This window comes from Mytilus californianus, unplaced genomic scaffold, assembly GCF_021869535.1.
Source record: "Mytilus californianus isolate M0D057914Y unplaced genomic scaffold, xbMytCali1.0.p SCAF_3, whole genome shotgun sequence".
NCBI classification, from domain to species: domain Eukaryota; kingdom Metazoa; phylum Mollusca; class Bivalvia; order Mytilida; family Mytilidae; genus Mytilus; species Mytilus californianus.
Window position 1 is genome coordinate 33,136,051 of NW_026262679.1, and position 24,510 is coordinate 33,160,560.

Below are 24,510 nucleotides of genomic sequence, written 5' to 3' on the forward strand. Positions count from 1 at the left end.
CCCCTCTTCTACAAGCTGTCGATAAGCTTCATTGACGAAACGTACATAAATGTTGCCAAGGAGAACATTTACGGTTTTAATCATATCATCACACTTCCAGTAAGTATATCTAGCATATTAACCTTTCTCATTTAAGAAAAGGCTTTATATGAGTTGCAATAAATAAATTTGCAACAGATTTATCAAACGACCATTTATTTAAATAGGAAGGAAAACTTTTATTTGATAAGATTGTGTGGCATATAGTATAAAAAGTGGAAAAGTCAAAATTGTCAACCGAATCAAACGGACCCCCAAAAGCACGTAATTTATCTAAAACATCCAAAGAATTTTTTGCACTCCAAAAATGGTTAATTCCACTATTTTCATATGTTTATTACATTTTCATGATCGGTGCATTCGATTAAATGGCACTGAATTGTAAATTCCTTTACAAGTTGGTTGTTAATAAGGCCATCAGGGAAAATACTAAAAACAAGAGTCTGACGTAAAAATATTGGTTAAATTACGGTCAACGATCACATTAAAATAATATCTGCTTTGACTGTAGACATGTTCAATTTACCTTGGTAAGTTATTCAAAAGTTACTAAAATGATTACAATTTATTACAGATTTTCTTCCAAGATAATGTCAAATAAATTCCAAATTATTTTCGTCATTTCAATTATTGCTGTGATGAGAAATTTAACAAGTGTTTATTAGGTTGATCTGTTTTATTCATCTCTTTACTTTATACCAATAATGTTAGCTTCTGTTCTTTAATCATGTGTTGCAAAGTTTTCTTGGCTAATTTAAAATAAAGGATTGTGTCATTTCTTCATTAGCAGATATTTATTTACTCAAAGTTGTCAAACATGTAATTTGTGTTTGCTAATGATGAATATTTTTTACAGTAAGAATTGAGAAGCAACTGCGAGTTAAATAAACAGATTATATCTCCTTGACATGTTATAAATGATACCGTGTTAAAACTTAAAGTTGTTGAAATAGCGTCTTCATTAAAATTATATGCAGATTATGTTTTCTATTTTAGCTTTCAAGGATTTCCAGTCGTTTAGTGGCAACACGACTGGTCTGACAATTTCATTCAGTACAACTCAACATGAACAAGGTCTAACCCAAATATGAAACCACTCCTCAATGCAGAAATTGAGTAATAACGGACGACAGTTTTCAGCTCGAATATATGGTCTTTTAAAAAACATGAATCGACTGGTGAGTGTATTTAGATAACTAAGTATTAAATCATGTTTTTTTTTCTTATTTTAAAGTAGGATTGTTGTGCAGCTTATGACAGTATTTGTTAGCTCTTTTGCCAGATACAATTTAATACTTGTTGAAACTTACCCTAAGCACCTTCTGCAAAACTCAATGCACAGATAAAGCGACATCGACATCTAGCAAGTACTTCCGCTCAGAGCCACCGGTGCATGGGGGCGTTTTGAACTTCCAGTGATCTCTATGTTAGAGGACTCACTTTGACTTTAAAATGTTGAACAAGAACAGAAATAAATTTGCTGATTCTTATCTTTTGGAATTTCGTGTGCGTATAGTGATGTTGTGTACACCAATATCGTTATTTTTCATTACATGCAAACTCAAACTAAACTTATATAACCTTAGTAGATTCCTCTCCAACATTTGTGGGAGCATTGTTATCAAGTCATCTTCCTGAGAGTCGATATTTTAACTGCAGGTTGTAAAAGTAAAGATTAACGACCAGTACAAATTAAGAAGATAACTGCAAAATGTATACTAGTATTTATCTGGAACTGGTCAATTATCCAATAAAGACAAACAAATTGAAATGTGAATACCAGTTTCTTTTCCATCAATGGTTAAGATTTTATTTTGCAAAATTATATAATGAAATACTTTACAAAACTTAGATTAGATTTTTTTTTCGATTCAACATCAACCCATAATCCAATACAATCGAATACAAAATGGAAATCTAAAGTTAAACATGTAGCCTTTAACAGTAACAAGCCATATACCAAACTTTGAATCGCCAATAGTCTAGACAACTTGTCACTAAATTTTACAGAGACAAATAACATTCAAATCCTTAATCTGCATGAACACAAATATATTAATAAGGACAAACATAAGACAAACACAATTAAATGTTGGGGTTAAAACTTGTTGTTGAGCACTTAATTCACATTCTTCTATTATCTCGGTCAGAGAAATAGCACCATACACAGAGTAAAACACAGAAAATAGTTCATTTGTATTTGTCCTTGAAAATTGAAGATGTCGGTAAATGTGATTTTTAAACTTGAACTTTGAATAAGATGACAGAGAACTTAAAATATGTATTCTACCTATGGAATTTCCTTCTTGAAAGCAGATCAAAGCAAATTGTATTTTGTTCTTATCTCCGTTTATCGGGAATTATATATATTTTTGAACCCCAAAAATCCGTTATAGCTAAAATGACTTTTGATGATGTTATATAATTTTAATTAGTTGTGTGGGTTTTGTAATGGATCTCAATGGTCTTAAACTTTACAATCAAGTGTTGGGTCGATATGAATTATCAATATCTATGAAGTATTTTAAACTGAAAACCGATAACCAAATGTACTATGAACGTATGCTACAGTAGTTTATCGATTTTAGAATTTAATAAATCAAGGTAACAAACAAAAACCGCGAGAGTCACGTGAACTTAAAAGGAGTGAGACTGGGTGCATCGACAGGCACGTTAGCGTCTCCTGCTAACTGTGTAATTTAAGTCTCTTATTCCATTAGAAACTTCCGGAAGAAATAATTTCCAACTGCAATAATTTTTGTCATAAGTACGTGTGAATATATTATCTATAAAATTGTTCAATGAGCACTCCTCAATACAAACAAAGCATAGCCCTCATTTGCTGCATTTCTAGCGTTTTCCTGAATTACTCAGAACCATAAATGTAGTATACAAAAAAATAAATAAAAGATAGAGGGAGCTATGTATATTCAATAGTGGCTCATTTAAAGTAAAAATATGCCTATGGTAAAATTCGCCGCTGAGAATTAAAAGACCTTAAGTTTGTTTGTTAACTGACAAATTTATCAATTTAGGATTATTGAAAATGTATGCATGAAACGTTTTGAAGCATTGATAAATGGAAGGATTACGATGCATTAGCCATGGTATGGACCCTGATGTGTGAAATCAACGCCAAGCATATCGTTTTTGCCAAGTTATAAGCGATTTTCTATTTTGGCACATGAAGACGAGTAAGAACGTGTTAGATAGCTGGACTTGGTACTGATATGAAATTTGAAAAAGGCATCGAAACTTCGGACTTACTTATCTAGACCTCGTTTCAAATCGCAAAAGCATATAATTTTAAGTTAGTCGTAGCTGTTGTTTTTTTATACAAGTGGCAAAAACAAAGCCAGTAACATTTGTCTTTCGATTTTAAATGCAGCTATTTTGTTTTTGTATTGTATTTGACCTGTACGCAAATTTGTGTTAATTTTGTATGTTTTATAGAAACTGTTTAGTGCTAATTGAATCCCTTGTCCTTCTGAAGCAATGCGATAACAAATGTCGATTTCAGTCGATGGCACATTTATTGCAGCAACAAATGAAGGATTGTGGGATTGCATGTTTGCTTATGGTCACGATAAGACAAGCATTTAGTTTAACAACTTATTTTATTGTCTGTTCATGCACAAGTCCATTCGACCAAAGACGCAAACACATTAGTATATCACATATCGTACACTGCAGAACTGTGGTTATCTTTAATTAATGATATTCGGGGAAATCAAACCTTAATTCGTTTGATTAATGGTTAAAACAAAATGTTAAAAACCCAAAATAACTTATCTGGAAAACACAGATACAATTTCAGACCGATTTGAATCAATTATGCATTTATTAAAAATGAGTTCATTGTCATAACGAACGGAGGGGGCAATTTTCCGATTTATTATCTTGCAATGTACATTTAGCTTATTAGAGATATCAAAATAATTCATTCATATGCACTTGAAATAAAATTTTAAGTGAAAAAAAAGACATCTCCTCCTACACAAGTCTTTAGCATAACTACGTAATAGAATATTCGGTCGCAACACATTTTTAAAGTGTTATTTTCTATTTTCAGCCTGTTGAATGGTTATCTATTGTTCATCAAAAATGTATATTTTACATCGTTATCTCTGTAACTATATGATATCCTCGATCCTCTTCAAATACAACTTTATTTTGCCTTTTAACTTCTTTTATTTGAGAGTCACTGATGAATCTGTTGTAGACGAAGCGCGCATCTGGCGTGCAAAATTTTGAACCTAGTATCTATGATGAGTTTATTTTCATATACTTCAAGTCTCAGTCTCTAAGCTGGTCGGACGTACCATATCATCTCTGGTTTTGTACTGTCGTTAAATGTCTCAAAGATATTGCTTGCTCATTGAGCCAACTCTCAATCTAATGATGCTTAGGCTTGTCGGATTAACCGGATTAGTTCCTGTTTGTAAACAACGCTCATGTCTCCTGGTAAAGATAACATTTGATGTAATAATAGTTAGTTGATCCTGTTAGATATTCAACGTCAAACGTTCTACCGACAGTTGTAGCGGTTCCATTGCATATATTAAAACATAAATATATTAAAGTGTTTCCGAAGACATCCGGGGACTATGTTTGGAAAATGATTGGTGCCTATCACTTTTGGTCCAGACCAGGCTTCCAGTATTTAACAACTCTTTCCTTAATCAATTTTTGTTTCGAGTGCCACTGATTAGTCTTGTTAGACGAAATGAAAATCTGGCATACCAAATCATTAGCCAAATGAGGTTTTACTGGTATGATTAAAAAAGAAACATGTATATGAAAGTTTGACTGTACAGCGGCTCGACAAGGTCCTGCAAAACGAGCTATCGTCACGATTGAAGTGCAACTTACCGTAACCGGGCACAACTTAGTAAATGAGACTCATGTGTTGAAATCCGCAACATGAAAAAAAATGAAAGTATAAGAAACCACAGTGATAATAAAAACATATTGTAGGCCCAAGAATGCCAGACAACACCATGAATGAATATTGATAAAACGTTAAAACAAAACAACCGAAAACATCACGAAAAATATATAACTATTGAATAACAGGAATACCACCAACCACTTGAACTGAATTTGCGTGACTCGTAAGGGTTAGCAGTTCATGCATCCACAACAGTAGCAATCTTCGGGGTGCTCATGCAAGTGAAATTTATGCAATTATTTTCATTCGGAGACAATCAATGGTGGGAGAAAAAAAATGAAAAAAATCCGTAGTCAGCCTTGAAACAGAAATTGTGTAACAAGCAACCAAGTCTTAATGTCGTCTGTAAAACTTTCCAAAATTTTCAATCTGTTTACCAATATTTTTTGAAAACATCGCGACCCCCTAAAGTATCTATATAAGAAAAGAGCTCTTGAATTTCGTACCAACTCGAATATATAATCTCCTTATGCAGGTGCTCCTTGAATGTTGATGCATAAATGGAAAGTTCATTGTTCGAAAATTGAAATTCATCTGTTTTGTCGAAAAGGTTAGTTCTGAACCGACCCTTATGACCAATTTCCAATAATAGTTAAATATGAATCAGCCTTAGCTATATTCATAGTACATGCAGCCTCTGTTTGGAATGATTCATACCTGATCATACATATAATCTGTTTCTCGGGGCCAAATTTTCGTATTTTACGTTAAAAGCAAGGTATCTTTGACAATCTTAAATATAATGATAATCACTAGCAAACACTAGTTTACATCGACACTGCTCATTTAGGGGCTTCACGACATAAACTGACAAAACGAGTTGTTCAGCAAAGTGATATTTCCGTAGGTGTAAGATGTATTAGTAGTTGTTATAGTAATCGTAGGAGTAATTGTAGTAGTATTAGTTGCATCAGTAGGAGTAATAATAGTGGTAGCAACTATACACCAATCCTAATTTCAGTTAAAAAGAAAGTATATACGAGAAAAGACTTTTCAATACAAAGCTTGGAATGATATGAAAGTATTCTAAAAAAAATGAATTAGTTTCGTATTCAGTTAATGAACTGAAAGTTTATCTTTCCTGTTAGGATGGACAAACAAGATAATCTGAATTGAAGGACATATTGGAAAAAAATGGTATATCCTGTTGTTACCGGAAATATGTTATCGAACTTTTGATATACAACAATAATTAACTTTATTAGGTCACACTTTTCGGAAGAAAGAAACAAATAGCAATAATTACCTTTTCGCATCTGTAATTGAGTTAAATGGCCGAATATCTTGTAATTTCGTGTCTTACGAATGAATTGACCTTTTTTCATTGTTCTCGCAGTCTATTTCTTTGAAATGTTTTATAAAACGGTCAGTGCACTTACCAGTTAAATAGTCATCATCGACCACAAATCGAACTATTTCATACTTAAATACTGTGAAAAGTAAAATTACAAAAATACCGAACTCCGAGGAAAATTCTAAACGGAAAATCCCTAAGTAAATGGCAAATTCAAAAACTCAAACACATCAAACGAATGGATAACAACTGTCATATTCCTGACTTGGTACAGGCATTTTCTTATGTAGAAAATGGTGGATTAAACCTGGTTTTATAGATAGCTAAACCTCTCACTTGTATGACAGTCGCATTAAATTCCATTATATTTACAACGATGTGTGAACAAAACAAACCGGCATAATAGGTAAAAATGTCAAAAATAGAGGTACAGTGGTCAACATTGTGTTATAATCTTAATTTCTACAAAAAAAGCAAATATGTCAACAAAGACGAACAAAAAGGCCAATTGAAACCAAGAATGTATAAACCTAGTATTTTTACTTAGCTTTTACAACTACGGGGTCGATGCTACTGCTAGTGAATGTTTCGTCTCCTATGATATCACCAGCCCAGTAGTCAGAACTTTTGTGCTGACATATACTATAACTGATATTTCATTTTCTGTAAATTTACTGTTTAAAAATACTGCATTATTTGAAACAGTAAGTTTTCTACCCTGAGGCATAGCTTGACTTAATCGAATGTGGCACAACTTTTCCGGAATTTTCGATTTTTAATGCTTTAAGATTTCATGTTTTTATTTGGGTTTCCAACTGTTTTAATTCAAGCGCCACTGATGAGTCTAATGTAAACGAAACGCGCATCTGACTAACCAAGCCCTAAGACATTGAATCTTTTTGATACGTTGTTGAATAAAAAGATACTAAATATTAGACATTTCGTAATATTAAGTCATCTTTTTACGTAATTAGTTTTTTTATTTTTTTTTAAAATGTAAGAAGGTAACTTTACCCTTTAACAGTTTTCTTTCACAAGTAATCGCCACTTTATTATCTATTGCTTAGTTTTTAATCTAGAACTTGTGTTCAAATGGATTATCATGCAAATCTGTATGAACTCTTTCTACAATGTAGTCGTTCAACCGACAAATTGCAAAACAAGTAACGTAAAACGATGACTAACTTTCCGAAGAGTCGAAGGTTTAGTACCCCTTATTATATACATTGTATATATAAATTTGCATATCTGTACGATTTTTATTGTTATCAACTTTTACAAAGTTGCTATTGCCTGTGTATTTGCTGATACCTTTTTTGCATCTTCTGTGATCCTCCTCTCCACCCTCGGCAGAATAAGCCATCATTTGTGATTACAATGCTGCGCCATATACCGGCAGATAAAAGTCACGCCCATTCCGACTACATTATTCTTGACCAATGACAGCACTTGAATTCTCTTCAAAGTGGAGGTGGAAAATAGTTGTGTCTAGTGTTTACAAATTTTGTGAAGCAGGAACCGAAAATATACGTTGACATTCCAACATTTGCGCGAGAAACACACCCAGGAACTTTAATTAGTTGATAAAAGAACTTGTTACTAAATATCGTCCTATGTTTTGGGTGTAAAGATTTGTTGCACAATCAGCACGTGGCAATTGTTCACATTTTCTACATTTACACGTGATCATCTTAAAGGCGCTTTTTGATTGGATGTAGCCAGTTACAACTGCGACCAATGGAAATAATTTAACAGTGGATCCGAAATTCTATCTCAATCCGCCAAGGGTGGAGAGGAGTGCACTGGATCGTAACCCTTAGCTGGTGAAGATGTGATCTTCATTTCACATCCTATAAATATGTGCAATTCACAATGGCTGAAACTTTTCAATCTAGTTCAACCTTCTCTGAATACGAATACATGAGTGTCCTGTTGTATAGTTCACATATATTGATATGTCACTGTCTAACCCTACCTTCTTATGATCTTTTTTGCCATTTAAGTATATTTGTTGAATCAAAGACGTCTTGAATGATATTGACTCGTTTTGTCAGTCTCCTGGTCGTGCACTCCTTCCGGTGTTAAAATCTCTATATCATCTGACAACTACGATCGAAAGTCATGTATAATTTGTTGATTTTTTCAAATATTTTAGAAATAGATGTTAGGGATTCTTTGCGTTCATTCCCCATTTTATATTATTTTAATTTTTCTGATTAGTAATTCTTGGGCTGAATTCTACGTGAGTTGTGATATAATTTTTAACTTTTAAGTTTTTGAGTATGCTCCCATGAAATATAATCTATACGTAAATTGTACCGTTCTCATACGATAATGTGTTAATTTTTTTTATTTTAGATACCCATTGTCTTGTTGTGTATGACAAAACAACAAAACTATTTATAGAAGGTTAATATCGTTCGAAACCTTTTAGGTTTCCAAATTCCCCCTTAACCGACCCCCTACTCTGCCTCGACCGACCCCACCTCTCTCTAAATGGCATAGATTGCATCAATATTAGGCACAACGTTTTTGATTTTTTTTTTATCAATGCTATTCGACTTCGATCTTACATCTCTTAGATGATGAATACTAATTCAGTTGTTTTTGTTTACTTGTGCGCCTACCAAATGTATTTAGCATGAAATGACATTTAAATATTCATAAGCAAGATGTGTTGAAATCTCACTCAAAGTCGAAAAAGTGATTTAACATTTGAAGAATTTTTGCTCAAAAATCAATTACATAAGGATTGCTGTAGTGCTATGATAACGCAATCTTCATTAGTGGTGTTGTTCTACACTACAACTTTTCAATTCCTACTGACAAACAAAAAGTTCCGTTCAAAATTTTTATTCATTGATTAAAAAAGTTGAAAAAACGTAGATCGAATTTATAGTTATCTGCATAATGAAGACCAAAAGTTATTTGTTTGTTTGTTAGTTTGTGTCTAACGCCACTTTCAGCTATACTTTGGTTATATTATTGAACTACTGTTTATTGGTTAAGAAAGTCAGAATCCCCGGAGAGAGCCATCGAACTTCGGCTGGAAAACCTTCAATCCTTGTAATTAAGATCGGAGTCGAACACAACTCTCTACGAGCGAAGTTCAATCTAACATCATCAGAAGTGAAATGCTAGTGATCACTGTCTATGAAGAACTTAACCCTTTGATAATAAAGACCCTGACTAAAGTGTTACACTTCGTCATGATTCATACGGATTCAAACTAATAGAACTGAGACGATATTATAAGAATGCCTGGGTTTTCACTTGAAATAGTTCAGTTGAAATAAAATTTAGAAAATTCCTATATGATTTATGTTATGCGTTGTCTTATCGCAATAATAATCTGCAAATATCTGGTGCAGTATAGATTGAAAAAAATGAAGTATTTTGTCAAACACGCATTATTGTAAAAACTTACTTATTATACCTATTTTCTCAAAACTCTCAAGACTCATCGCTTCTCACTTTACTTTACAAATGAATAGAACAATCAATATATACATAGCCTCGCTACAGGGATCCTATTCCTATGCCTGATTATGACTATACTGGTGTATCTAATTACAGACCAAGTACACACACTAGCTGTCTTAGTAAAACATGCGAAAGGATAGACAAAGACCACTTCGTAGGGTTACTTGAATCTAATGGCTTATTGGCAAAACTAAAATCTGAGTTCAGGAGAGGCAAAAGTTGTCTTGATTATCGTGTTCTTTTTAAAACATTGATAGGAAATGCTTGTGCAAAAAAAAAAAATTTTGATGTCTAAAAGGCTTATGATACTAATACCACACTGATGTTATTCTTTATGTTCTTTCTGATATATTTTGAATGTTTTTTTTCCAATCAATCAATCAATCAACCAATCAGTCAACTCGAGTTTTTGATATAATTTCAATTTCGCTGATATTTATTTTCCAAGGAACAATTAGCGTTACAATGGGAACCAACTGCCAACCTCTACTTGCGTGCTTATTTGTTTTCGCATTGACTTATTACATAAGATGATAGTCAACAGTTTAAAGTATATTTCATTAATTCTCATCTATCCCAAAGAGGTAGAAATGAAGGACATCTCTTAACTAGTTCATACCTAAACTTACATCTACAATGTATCAACAATTCAACATCAAAGGCTGGTGAACACAAAACCTTGTGACAAACGAAATGATCTTATAGCAAGTACTACTTGAATCACTCACTAAATTATATTTTGTGTTCACTATAGAGACTTTCATTCATAAAATATCTTAAATACCGTCAAAGTTAACAATCTTCCTGAGGTTAAATCAAAATATTATTATCACAAAAGAAATTTATTTTGGGTATCTTAAATTGAGCATTCGTTTTCTGGTTACTGTAACGAATAACATAATACATATACCCCAAGCGTTTTATGTCCTTTTACTGATTTGTACTACTACTTTTATTGACTATGATCACTTGGTGATATAATGAGAATAGAATAAAACATCTAATGTCAATTCCGGGTTTGATTGGACTTTTATTCTTTAAAGTTTAAGTGCTTGCTTTCTTGTTCCTTGTACACCCGTCGTGTTTTTTTTTTTTTTTATTTGTTTCTTTTTTTATATTATTTTCTTGATTCCCATTTGTAACCCCTTTTAAGCACAGTCTAAATTAACATACAACATTATAGGCCTGTGTCTTTGATAAGATGTTTTTTTTAAAGGAGAAGAAATGATAAGAGCTGTTACGATTATTTGGCCTTTGAAATTGCAAATTAATAGTAAATTTATTCAAGCCTTTCAAAATCATATCAATTTTATTGATAAATGAACAATCATACCACTTCTCCTTTTTTAAGTTGATATAATCTGGACATTTTAGTTCCAGAAAATCTCTTGTGGTGTCACTATGATGTCAAAATCATAATTATGAAAATTGACATATTTGACCTAAAATTGCAATTTTACACATACTTTTAAAACGAAATAGATATGAACAAGGTCAAAAGAAACTGTACACACAAATTGAATAATGTCTTTTGTATAAGAAACTTATTCCAAAATATACATACTGAAATCTTACAGACTAATGTCTTATGAACAACTGAAGGATGTTATTTGATAGATTTATTATAGTTTCGAGGGGCCAAAAAAATACCGTTGGTTTCATATATTCTTCTTGGTCTGAGTGTAGTTCAACAAAAGAAAGTATAAATCATTGTTTCCTCAATGAAACAATCGACCTTTCCCTACTATATGACCACAACACTACATAGAGAAAATTACTGCTCAAATTTCATTACCCATTTCATTCTCCATGGTACACTAACTGTTCATATAAGTAATCAAGTAATTTCAATACTTTTCGATTTCCGACTCTAAAGTAGAAAGAAATGGATGTCGCAGCTGGTTGAATAGAGTGAATTTCCTAAATTTCAAATCATACATGTAGATATAATACTCTATTTTGGTTGTTTGATCAGGTTGAATATTGTCAATAAGATAATAAACCGTGATGAAAGTGCAAAATTGAAATCAGCAACTTGTACTGTCATGTGAATAAATAACGGCAAAAATATTTGACATGTGAATATCGTAATAATTTTATATCTCGTGGACAATACCTTAATTAACACGCAAAATATCCTTGCCATATGAAAAAAATAAATTACCAAATACGTTTCCTGTGAACACAAACCGTCACAAATTCTTTTTAGTACAAACAAAAGGCTGTTTCATAACTTACGTAAATGCATGTAAGTTACCATATTCAAAATGATATCATTATTCTTGTCTGTACTGCATTTCAAAACTGTAATACTGTTTAGATAAAGGTAGCATCAAATATTTTATATATATTGCCTACACGATCGTGACAAAGGCACGACAGATAGATATGTTTCACATTTTGTAACAAACTCTTTTACTGTTTGATGACTAATTGCCATCATTATTGTCAAAGTAACAACAAAACACATGATAACAGTATGGCATATGGAAATAAGTGTCCTTTAATATTTCAAATGATATTTGAGGTTTTTTTTACATGTGTGTGTCCGCAAAAAGATTTATCAGATACAGTTGCTTTAGTAGCGTTTGATTTATTCTTCCCTTAGTTTATTTATTTTGTATTTACATTGTATCATAGATCAAAATTATTTGTTCAGTGTATGTTCACTGGTGTTAATATGTCTTTTGATTGAGTTAAGCCATTTCAATTGATATTTTATAGTGTGTCTTTCTATGTTGTGATGTTACACTTTTGTTTCAGATAAGGGTGAAGGTTTGGTACCATTAAAACGTTTAAACCCGCTGCAATTGTTTGCACCTGTCCTAAGTCAGGAATCTGAGGTTCAGTAGTTGTCGTTTGTTGATGTGGTTCATAAGTGTTTCTCGTTTCTCGTTTTTTTATAGATTAGACCGTTGGTTTTCCCGTTTGAATGGTTTTACACTAGTAATTTTTGGGGCCCTTTATAGCTTGCTGTTCGGTGTGAGTCAAGGCTCCGTGTTGAAGACCGTACTTTGACCTATAATGGTTTACTTTTATAAATTTTGACTTGGGTGGAGAGTTGTCTCATTGGCACTCATACCACATCTTTTTATATCTATTTGATGCCTTCAATTGATGCCTTGCGCATTTCCAGTAAACCTAAAACATTAAGTCATCTCAGATGTGTCTCTCAAATGTATGCGTATTTGGGACAATTCTCGCTAATCTTCAAAATGTATGTGATGTTAAGGAGACTGAGGTATACTTAATAAAACCACCAGTAGATAACATATAACAGATACCTAGCAAAAACTTGTTAAAACTGTTATGTTCAAGCTTAGTTTAAGGAATGTCGTGTTCTCATAATGGTACAAAGGGTTGGAAGCCCAAGGAACGTGCCATATCATAAATACAGCAAAAAAAAACAAGGGTAGGGTAAAATAAAGCTTATCACTTCGAAAGTTAACAATTCAGGATAACAGTAAAGTGTTTCAAAAGTTACCAGGCTTATTGGCTATTTGACTGTCGCATATGAAATAAAACGGAATGAATAATCAAGTCTTTTTTTTAACTCGATCGAACTTAAATGCAAATAAAGGACAAAAATTGTGGAAAATCAACACAGGATTGAAAAAAGATAACCAGTAGAGCTTAACTCTCAGTGGCACGGAATAAATGCAACATTGACAGATCCAATCTACTTCTGGAAAAGAGAATTATCTTCAATATTTCAAGTATGGTTGATTTGTTTCAAGTGTTCAATAAAATTAATGAGAAAAAAGAAATAATACAGGTTATTGACAATCGTTGCCACAAAGAATTAACCTTGATTTGAATATAAAGTATTCAGTCAGATATGTAGGTCACCTTGATGGTCACTCAACTCTAATTACGAACTAAGTACAATGTATTGCTGTATTGGAAATTCTGGTCAAATGTTATTTAGCGGTGTATGTCTCATCTTTCAAATTGATATGCATATGTTCAATACCGGAAATCAACGTGACATCTCTTACAATCGGGGTTCTCCAAAGCTGCTCCTCACTAATTTACAGAATAATCAGTATTTACAAGAATCTGAACATTCCATAAGAAACAACATTTATAAAAAAAAAACAAAAATAAACAAAAACAAACAAAAACAACAACTAAAAATCAGAGAAACTGGAAACAGTCAAAATAGAGAAATGTATACGAAAAGTCTGGAAATAATATAAAAAACGGAAAATAATTTATTTAGATGTAATTCCTTTGAAACATAATACGAAATGCACAGGGATTAGAATATCTGTTAAAATTGAAAAACGTTTAGAGTTAATTATTGAAGATAGTATACATGTATTTCTTCATTATCATTCAATTTCCTTGTCCTCTGCCTTTATAAGGTAACTGACATAGCATATAACAACACTGAGTCAACTTCAAAGGTTTTAAATGCAGTTACTAATGGTCGATGTGCAGCGAGTTAAAATGCAATTTAACATAGGAACATATTATGGGCATTCATTCATTTTTATCTTGTCAGTGTCTTTTCCTAACGAACTAGCAATTAAAGTATACAAGCACTAAGTCTTGTATGATATTTGCTGTTTTGATATCCCAAACGTGCCCGACTTAGAGTCTTTTGAGGCCAATTATTAAAAAAAAACTCGCGTTGTTCACATGCTTAGTAATTATTGACTATAAAAGTACATTATTTGAAAGCTGAAAGAGATAATTTCTAATCGTAATAATCTTTTAAAAAATCTTCATTTCAAGCAGTGATAACTATAGTTCCTTGTGATTATTTGAACACTAGTCATAGTTTAAAGTATTCGTGGGTTAAGTTTAACAATACACAATATCGCTGTTACTCCTTAAAATATCAGTTGAACACACGGTGCGGTTGCATTTGTTTTAAATTAAAAAACATTAACGTATAATACTAAATTAATTGCACATAACACACTCTTTTGGAGTTATCTCTATCTGTAACCATTGGTGCCTAATATTTAAGGAGCCAAATACATCAATCTAATGAGCATCAACACCAAACTGATTTCAAAGGAATCATACAATTTGCCAAACACATTTTGGTCCATCTTTCACAAGGTACGCTCGAAACCAAAGGTCTGAAAAAAGCTCAAGAGTAAATCATAAAAAAAAAAGAGGAAAGAATATCAGGGTAATTCAAAAATATAAACGGATACAGCCAGCGTCAGACGTTCATTTAAATGTCTGGTTTCCTACTGAAATACTAAAACAACGATCGATTCTGGATGCTTTAAGTAAAAAATGTAAAATAAAACCTGAATATCACCATGACATATTAAATCATTTTCTTCCATCTGAATACATCACAATGCGGTAATGCAGCGTCAATTTCCGTAAAATGCTTTTTCTTTAACAGCGACATTAACTTCCTATAAACTCAATTATTTCACTCATTTTCCGAATATCATGATCAAAATAAGAATTACAATCAATTTCCCAGCAAATTGGAAATGAACTACATTTGAAATTAAATCCAATGAGTACGCATCTCGCTGTTGGAGATAAAATTGATGCCCAGTTTCATAAACGCAAACCCTTTGACAAATAAAAACAACAAAGTAAATATGTACACATTAACTTTGGAAATAACTTATTCATGCTGTTAATGTTGCATAAAAGGTTGTTTGTTCTATACTACTAGAATTAACGTTGATTACCTATTACTATTTTTCTGTGTAAAGATAAGTATGAGTTATATGCTTTAAGTGTTGCTTTTTGATGGCTTAATGACCACTACACTGTGGAATAGCTCAGCGTTATTATCCAATCAGTGTTGTATTTACCTAATAGATGTAGTGGTAATTTGTACGTGATAGGTTTTATTATTGTATAGCTTAATCTTTGAATAAGGTCGGTCGCTCGCGACAGTGTCAATGCTATCAATTTGTATGAAGCATAAAACTCCACTTAGTGTATTGCCATCACCAATGCTTTACTATTATGGTGCATTGTTGTATTGAACAAAAAACTGTCTGCATTAGTACCAGGAATTACTTACTACATAGTTGATTGACATTAAGATAGAGACGTTGTTGCATTGAATGGAGTGTCTCTATACATAATCACCATTATAAAATCTCATATGCGTTTAATTACTTTGTCACACCAACAGTCTTTGAGTTCTTTCCTATATGGCGATAACTAAAATAGTTAAAACTGCGAAGTTTTAAAAGGCTTGTTATCATAGTCGTAAAATGTCCGTTTTAATGCTGTCATCTACAAAACAACTACAGATTTCAACACTTACAGTGAGGAAAATATGAAAAATAGTCTTTCTGCACATCTTGCCAAAATCTTACGATACAAAAATGAACTGAAAAATGTAGCTTAACATAAACCTAAAAATATATTTTCAAATGCCATAGAACTTACCAGGTTTTTAAAATAAGTACTATTCGTGCAATGCAATCTGATAATTTATTGTTATCCGTATATCATTTTACACTTGCTTAGCTTTCATTTACTCTACTTATTCATTTGTTGTGATTACTTACAATTGGGTTAATATGTTCAAACAATTTATCGTCTTTTATTAAGCTGATAATGGGCATTAACTCATGCTTGACTTATGTAAAAGATCAACAACTAAATAATAAAACAGTTAGGAATCTCCGTCAGACAAGGGTTAAAAAGTACAGAATACTAATTGACTTTTCACTTTTCCTTTACACGAGTTCTTGTTACTATTATAAATATTCTAAAGAAAGATCCAGAGGTAGATTATATGATAGTTCAGAATTATCGCTAGAATTAGTTGAAAAGTACAAACTATCGATAATCATTGACTGTTCCTTTAAAATACAGCTACTTTTGTCAAGGGGACATTCAAAACTCAAAACTCGAAGAGAAACTACATGTAACACCGCCGTGGTGAAAAGCGACGAAAAGACAAACCAGTTCACAACCGCTACATCGAAAACTAAAGACTGAGAAACACTACCCCCCCCCCCAAAAAAAAATACAATGTGGTGATCTTAATAGATGCTCCAAAAGGGTAAGCAGATCCTTTTCCACATGAGACTCGTCGTTTTACTTCTATAATATATGTTGATAAGTATTGGGGTGCGCCTAAACTTCTCTTTCAAACAGAAAGGTATTTGTTGTAGTTGATTACATTTTGTTGTGGGGAATATACAAATTCGCAAACAAGTGCGATCAGAATGGGTAAATCATACATGATGTCCTGTGTTGAAAAAGTCTCACATGTTCAGCCCTTGCTTGTTGTCAAAGCAAAATTCTAATCCTACCCAACATGCCCTGTTTTTCAGAAAATATCCCAACTATCCCCTCAGTCCACCAGCTTGACAGGGCTTACCTTATAGATATATTTTGCATTTGGTTCTAGTTCTTAATACACAAAAAATATTTGTCACTGGATTTAACGTAATCCACAATTTATAGAATGGTTGACCTTATACATAGATTCATCCAAGATTTGATAGACAATCAAGATAAAACAAAAGTAGACTTATACAGTTGTTTATTCTGAGATAGGACGAATAAACGAATTAAAGAAAAATAAAACGAGTGCGTTTACCTCAGATCTGCTCTTTTCATATGGTTTTATATAACCGAATTTAAGTACATAAAATAATAATTCTAACAAGAGCAAATACTACTATCGGAGCGTCTTTTGTCTACGATTCCCTTGATAAGGTTTTTCTGTAAAAGTACAAAATAACAGAGTATATAAATCAAATGATATGACTATTTAACGACCTATTACTTTACGAATTGGATTCCTAAATTATTCGATATTAAACATCACTGTGTTTCAACTTTGTAATGGCTTCCTAAATTACAAAAGAAACCATACAAATTTCATATCATATCTGTATTTTTTAAGATTAATCCTTCACTATACTTATACTTTAGTCTGCAGTCTTCAGACTTGTACATGCTCTTCAAACAGTCAAGAAACTCGTCATTATTTTCTATAAAAGCTTGCGTTTATAGAGGTATATACTATTGTTGGATAAGTTTGTTTCCTTGTTGTTGCTGCTGCCTTTGTTGTCCCTTATACCGGTAGTAAATAGGAGATTTAAGATGTATGTTTCCATGTAACTTTTGCCGCTATTATACTGATCAAGATTAAAGGGATTTTAAGTTTTAAAAAACTATTTTAACTCCGTTGTATATGCATGAGTCTGTCTCGTGTGGTAATTGTTTGATATTATAATTATGACTTCTTTTTTTTCGTTCAGGGATTTGTTCTTGACGACAGATCTTCGATATTCTCTGTTATATTTATTCTTGACTTTTCTATACCAGGGGCGATTTAGGGTTGGCATATTGTATAAACACATAACTATTATATATTACGACTGAATGTTGAACCCTAGGTATCATTTGGGTTCTTTTTAATTTGTCGTTGGATAACTGTCTTATTGTGTATTTTACACGTCTCTTTTCATTACATATACATTACAGTTTTAACCCAGATGCACAGTATGACTGCATAGCACTCCACTTATTTTGGAATCGTTTGGAAAAAAACTACTAATTTGAAAGTAAGAACATTTTCACCAACGGATGTATGTGTTTTTGTATAAATAATAATTGTTCAATGTTTTATATTTAACTATATATATATTATAAAAATATTAAATGCTCAAAGTGTAGAAGCGATAGCTTTACAAACTGTCGTCCTTCGTCAAATTCATTTGTAAAGATCAATGCATAACATGAAACTAAATCTCATATATGAAAAATCATCTATCACAGCAACAATATTATTTGGTTTGAACCACTGAATATAAACACTACCATGATCAAACATAGAAATTTTTTCAAACTACTCCAAAATATTTTGATTATTTCAGCGTATTGTACTCTGTACTTGAAAATTCAGTATAGGGTGCATAAGTCGTAAGGCTAACTTCTTTTAAAATATATTTTTTTTATTTAAGTGTTTCCTTTAATTTGAAATAGCATTTATATATAACAAACTTTATTTTCAAGAATAGTTAAACAGTCTAGTTGACATATTTGAGTCTTTTTATTTTCCAATGTACTCTCATCGAGCCTTTTCGTACTAACTATGAAGTTTCCATCCGACATTATTAATGTAATCCTTTTCAATGTTTTTCGAAAGATAAGTTTCAATAAAAAGTCATTTACGACCTTCCCCATTAATTTAAAGAGAAAGGCTTAAGAAACGTTTTCTTAACTAATGGTTTGCAGTATGCTCTCCAGTTGCAGCTCGGAGATTCATTGATACAAAGCATTTTTTTAAATCCCATCCTTTTAACTTATAGACGTAAACAGAAGAATTTCTAAAGATTTGTAATAATAAAGAAACAAGATGACTTTATAAATTGCTTTGATTTATTCCCTTTTTTCCTATCTAATGTTTTCTGGTTCTAAGATATACTTTGTATATAAAAGGCTTTCTAAAAATATATGATTCAACGTGAAATAAATTGAATCTTTACAACATAAAATAAGGAGATGTGGTATAAGTGCTAATGAGACAAGTATCCATTAAAGACCAACAGGACAAACATTTGAACAGTTACACCACCGTATGAACTTACACATTAAGCAAATCCCATAACGTATAGTATGCTATAATAGGCATCTGGATGACAAGAGAGAAAATCAACGGCATGTTTTATGTAAAAATAAATGAAATACACTTATGTCAGACAGCAACCAACAACTTCCACTGGATTACAGGCTCCTGCATGGTTTGAGACATGCATATTAAGAGTGTGGCGGTGTTAAACTTGTGAGCGCTCCACCCTCCCGCTAACCAGTGATGATGGTAAAAAACGCAATATACGCGCAAACTGTAATAAGCAGTTGGAAAGGGCTAAACTATCAATCATGGCACCTCCAACGGACTAAGAGCAAACGAAACGAGAAACAGAAATAGCTCACTTGTATGTTACTTTATAAAGATAGACACAAGCGTTATTTTTGTGAAAACACTTTTAAAATGTATGCTCTTAATTTGTATGACAATTATTTGGATAAAAATCACTTATTGAAAAATCCGGCATTGTTTGCTGTATATTTATCGAATTTAAAAAAATTATTTAAAAAAATCGGTGATTTTTCTCAAAAATTGATACAAATAAATTTCCCTCACAATTAAGCCAAATGTAATTTTTCTTCGGCGAAGTTATTACTTCCCCTGTAACTATCGTATGCCTTTCCGTGTCTCCTTGATCGACTCGTGTTACATAGCCGGTTTGCCTCCTTTTATTTTATGAATAGGGATGTGAAGTGGTGCCTTCACACACTATAGCACCATATCATTCGTGTGCTTTATTAACTGTATCAATCGTTTTTTAAAAGCTTGTCGTATATTATATGTCCTGCCTAGGTTTCGCAACCCCTAGAACTGATGTTTTTTTTAGAGTTATATTAAAACAGAGAAAAATAACTACTATTACACTGAGTTTTCCGTTTATTTGTACCATTGAAAACATTAAGGAAATCTAACAAAATAATGCTCGATCTGTTGATTTTGAAATAAGGTTTTATAACCAGATTCCTATTGCTTTTACATCTTCCCAGGTGGGAAAAAGTGAGAAAAACATTTTGGTTGCGTCAATTTTGAAGAGGTTACCTGACACTTACTTATCTTTTCTGATGTTTTGATGATGGATCGAATCCTTGTCTGTTCATTTATCATTACGTCATGGCAGCCATCGATCATATTCCCTAAAATTAATATGATTTTAATTATTTCTAACTTGTTATGGGTTATTTTGGACAACTGATAATTGACAATCTGTCAAGATTGCTTGTGTTAAATTTCGCTGTGGATAAAATAAACAAAGAATATATCTTCAGAGAAAATGATTTCGGCGTGAAGCTCTTTATTCGCTTTTACATTAGATTAACTACTGTCAAACTTTGATCAGTCTAGTCAAAATCACGACTCCGAATCTAGAATGTCAGTCATATCTGTTGTTTCCATATCAAATTTTGTTTTCCAATTTAAATTTTAATAGTGGTTACTCACTGCTATTTCAATCGAAGCATCCGTCAAAGTCATCATGTTGATGAGAGTTTGTAGTAGCTTATCTTTAGGTTATAGTTATTTTTTCTGTTTGTGCTGAATTCATTCGTACCTAAAGCACAAGGGACCAGTCTAACTATGTCCAATCTAATCATGATAACTTAATATTCAATATCGATTGTACCACTCCGTTCCTCGCATGCCGATGAATGTTGAAGGTAAACTCGCGATTTTTAAAGAGTGGCGCAACTTAAAATGAAGGCAAAACAATGACACACTTGTTTATCTTGAAACTCAAAAATACCGAAATCGTCACACCATATTTTATTTACAGATTGAGGAAGTTTTGTTCCTTATAGGTTCCCGCTGTAATTGAAAAGACTTTTTTTCAAAGCAAGATTATATATTTCAATTTATTTACATTTCGCTATGAATGTTTTGCACACACAAACAGCCTTGCATGCATGTGGAAAATTGAACAAAATGAGATGTAGGTATACGTCAATAACACAGTAACTAAACAAAACAATTTTAAAACGACATAATATATAGCTTAACATACGGTCTTTAACATCTAAAGACAAATTTCTCTTCCATATGAACAGCGCATAATCGCATCTTCTTGTTATATGGAAAGTCAATCATTCTAATGGGGGGGGGGGGGGGGGGGGGGTATTTTTGTTAGTTATACTGTTGGTTCAAATCTTGCCAATCCATGAGTGACTCATCTTACAATGTCCGATGGCTATCAGATTGTAGTTTGCTTATAAAAAAAGAATAGGGGTTAATCAAGTTTAATCTTTTGACCCTGTGTTAGCTTGGTGAATGAAACAAAATCATACTAAACGGTCCAGTAGAAATATGACGATTGCTTGTTTGTTATTTGCTTAACGTCCAGTGGCAAATATCTTATATATATGCAGAACGTGAACAAATTAAAAAAAAACAATACAACAGATAAAAGTTCAGAAATATGAGCCGAGTTGAATGAAGGCACTTGAAAATCAGGGTATGTCTGAAAAAGGTAAACATTTCAGTGCACTGGCCTTCGAAGAGTTTTTGAAATAAAATTGAGAATGGTATGGGGAATGTGTCAAAGAGACAACAACCCGACCATAGAACAGACAACAGCAGAAGGTCACCAACAGGTCTTCAATGCAGCGAGAAATTCCCGCACCCGGAGGCGTCCTTTAGCTGGCCCCTAAACAAATATATATACTAGTTCAGTGATAATGAACGCCATACTAAACTCCAAATTGTACACAAGAAACTAAAATTAAAAATAATACAAGACTAACAAAGGCTAGAGGCTCCTGACTTGGGACAGGCGCAAAAATGCGGCGGGGTTAAACATGTTTATGAGATCTCAACCTCTAGCAAATGTTTGTTTAACACCCAGAATTGGAGAATTTCAAGAATAACCATATTTCTAAATCTTGTCATGATGATTTGATATGCTAATCTTACTGTTAACATTGCGACATATTGTATTTCGAGTTATCTATGTTACCAATTTGCAATGATTCTAGCTGACACAAAATTGAGAGCGTAGACTATTAAGGGAAGGTGTAAATGGCAATACAGAGATACGAGATACAGCAATACAAGATACGAGATACGAGATATGAGATACAATAAAATGTAATATGAAATCAAATCAAGTGTGTAGGCCTACACTAATCAGTTTTCATTGAGACAGATTAAAATGAGAAAAAAAGTTTGAATTTTAATTGCTACATCAAATATCACCTCTGGGAACTTAAGATAAATTTGTCAACACCGATTTAAAACACAAGCATGAGAATCATTGTAAAATAACAGTTGCAGATAATACTTTCACTTAACTTGAGGTTATTGGCCTGTGATATTACTTCCATGGTCATACCAAATAATTTTTTGCAGTTTGATATTTATTAAAAACAGATACATGTACCAGCTTGTTAAATACAGACTTATATATATATATTAATATTTTCAACTTTAAATAAATTTAGTTTTGACCAAATAATCATAGGACACACACTAAATAGTTTACCCTTTTAAAAATGAGCTGTTTACTTTCATCTCATTGTTCTAATTGAAAGCCACATATATATGTCATCTGCTGGAGTTCAAAATGACACATAATACTGCTGTGGAATTTCATCTTATTGTTGTTTTGTGAAATATTCTTACCATTGCACTTTATTGACAGCCTTTTCATTCTCAAAAAAGGTAATATAAATGTCAGAAATAAATAAAAGAGTACATAATATGCCTATTTCTAGAATAAGAAATAGACGAGAACTTTCAAAGCGGTTTGTGATTAATTGGATTGATGTGAGCAATTACAAGTCTAGTAATACTAGCATCTTCTTTATCATTATAATGTAATATAATAACAATTAAATACTATGTATACATATATGGAGTCTTCCGAATAAGATTTTTTTTAGCATTCAGGATTTGGAATGCGTGGATGTTAGGTGTCACTTATATACAAAGAAGCGGTTTGTGATTGTACCAGCCGACAACACAGACAACAATGTTTCAAGTAAAAAGTTATAACCTGTACACTATTTTAAAGCACCTACATATACATGTGACCTCAACTTCGCATGTTTGAAGATACACGTATCACCTTACGTTAGTTATAATATTGGTACAAAGTACATGTACATGTATTATCAAAATCATATCATAATCAAAGAATGAAGTAAGAAGTTGTACTAAACATATATGTTGTAAGGTGCAGGGCCGTTGGAAGGTTTTCTAAAGAGGGGGTGCGAAGGAGGTGGGTGTGGGAGGGGCTCCCGCCTCCCACAGTTTAGATTTTTTTTTTAAATGAGTAAGCCAATTTCAGGGTTATATGCGTTTTCAGAACGTCAAATACATGAATATCCATACTCTTCCAACACGCTTTTAAACGGTTATTTGGCTGATATGTACTTTAGGAAAACGTATAAACCATAGATCGCACTGAAGGTACTATTTATTTCAACATGTTATTGGCTTAAATCAATATAACAGTGGTAACGTTCAAAGTCAACTTTACAATTTCATTCATATGATAACGACAGAGACCATGCACCCATCACCTTTGTTCCGCAATTATTCCGGATAAAATATAGCAATACATTCTTATATACACATATACAGGAGTGTTTTGGTCATTGGTGTGTCATTTAATTTTTCAACGATACAAAAAGCGTATTTAATAAGATTTTGGGGCATTATGCTGTGCTCTTGGGTTTAATTGTTCTTGTTTTGTTTGGGGCCATACAGAGCTGTCTGTGTGTATGTGGGAAGTTCCTGCTCTATTCAAGAAGTTCATGTTGCCAGTTCTAGATTATTTTTTGTGTTACATTTAATGAATAGGGGAATGTCTTTGTGCCATATCGGTTCTTTTTCATATTAGCTTGGGACATTGAGACCTAAATGACATAGAATCACATGCAGTATAACTAAGTTACTACATATATTAAACAAATCACTTCTGAAAAATAATGTTTTCCTATTCCATATTTCTTGGATGAAGTTTACAAATAAACTCATCATAGATACCAGGATTAAATTTTGTATTTACGCCAGACGCGCGTTTCGTCTATAAAAGACTCATCAGTGACGCTCGAATCCAAAAAAAAATTAAAGTCCAAATAAAGTACGAAGTTGAAGAGCATTGAGGACCAAAATTCCCAAAAGTTTTGCAAAATACAGCTAAGGTAATCTATTCCTGAGGTAGAAAAGCCTTAGTATTTCAAAAATTCAAAAGTTTTG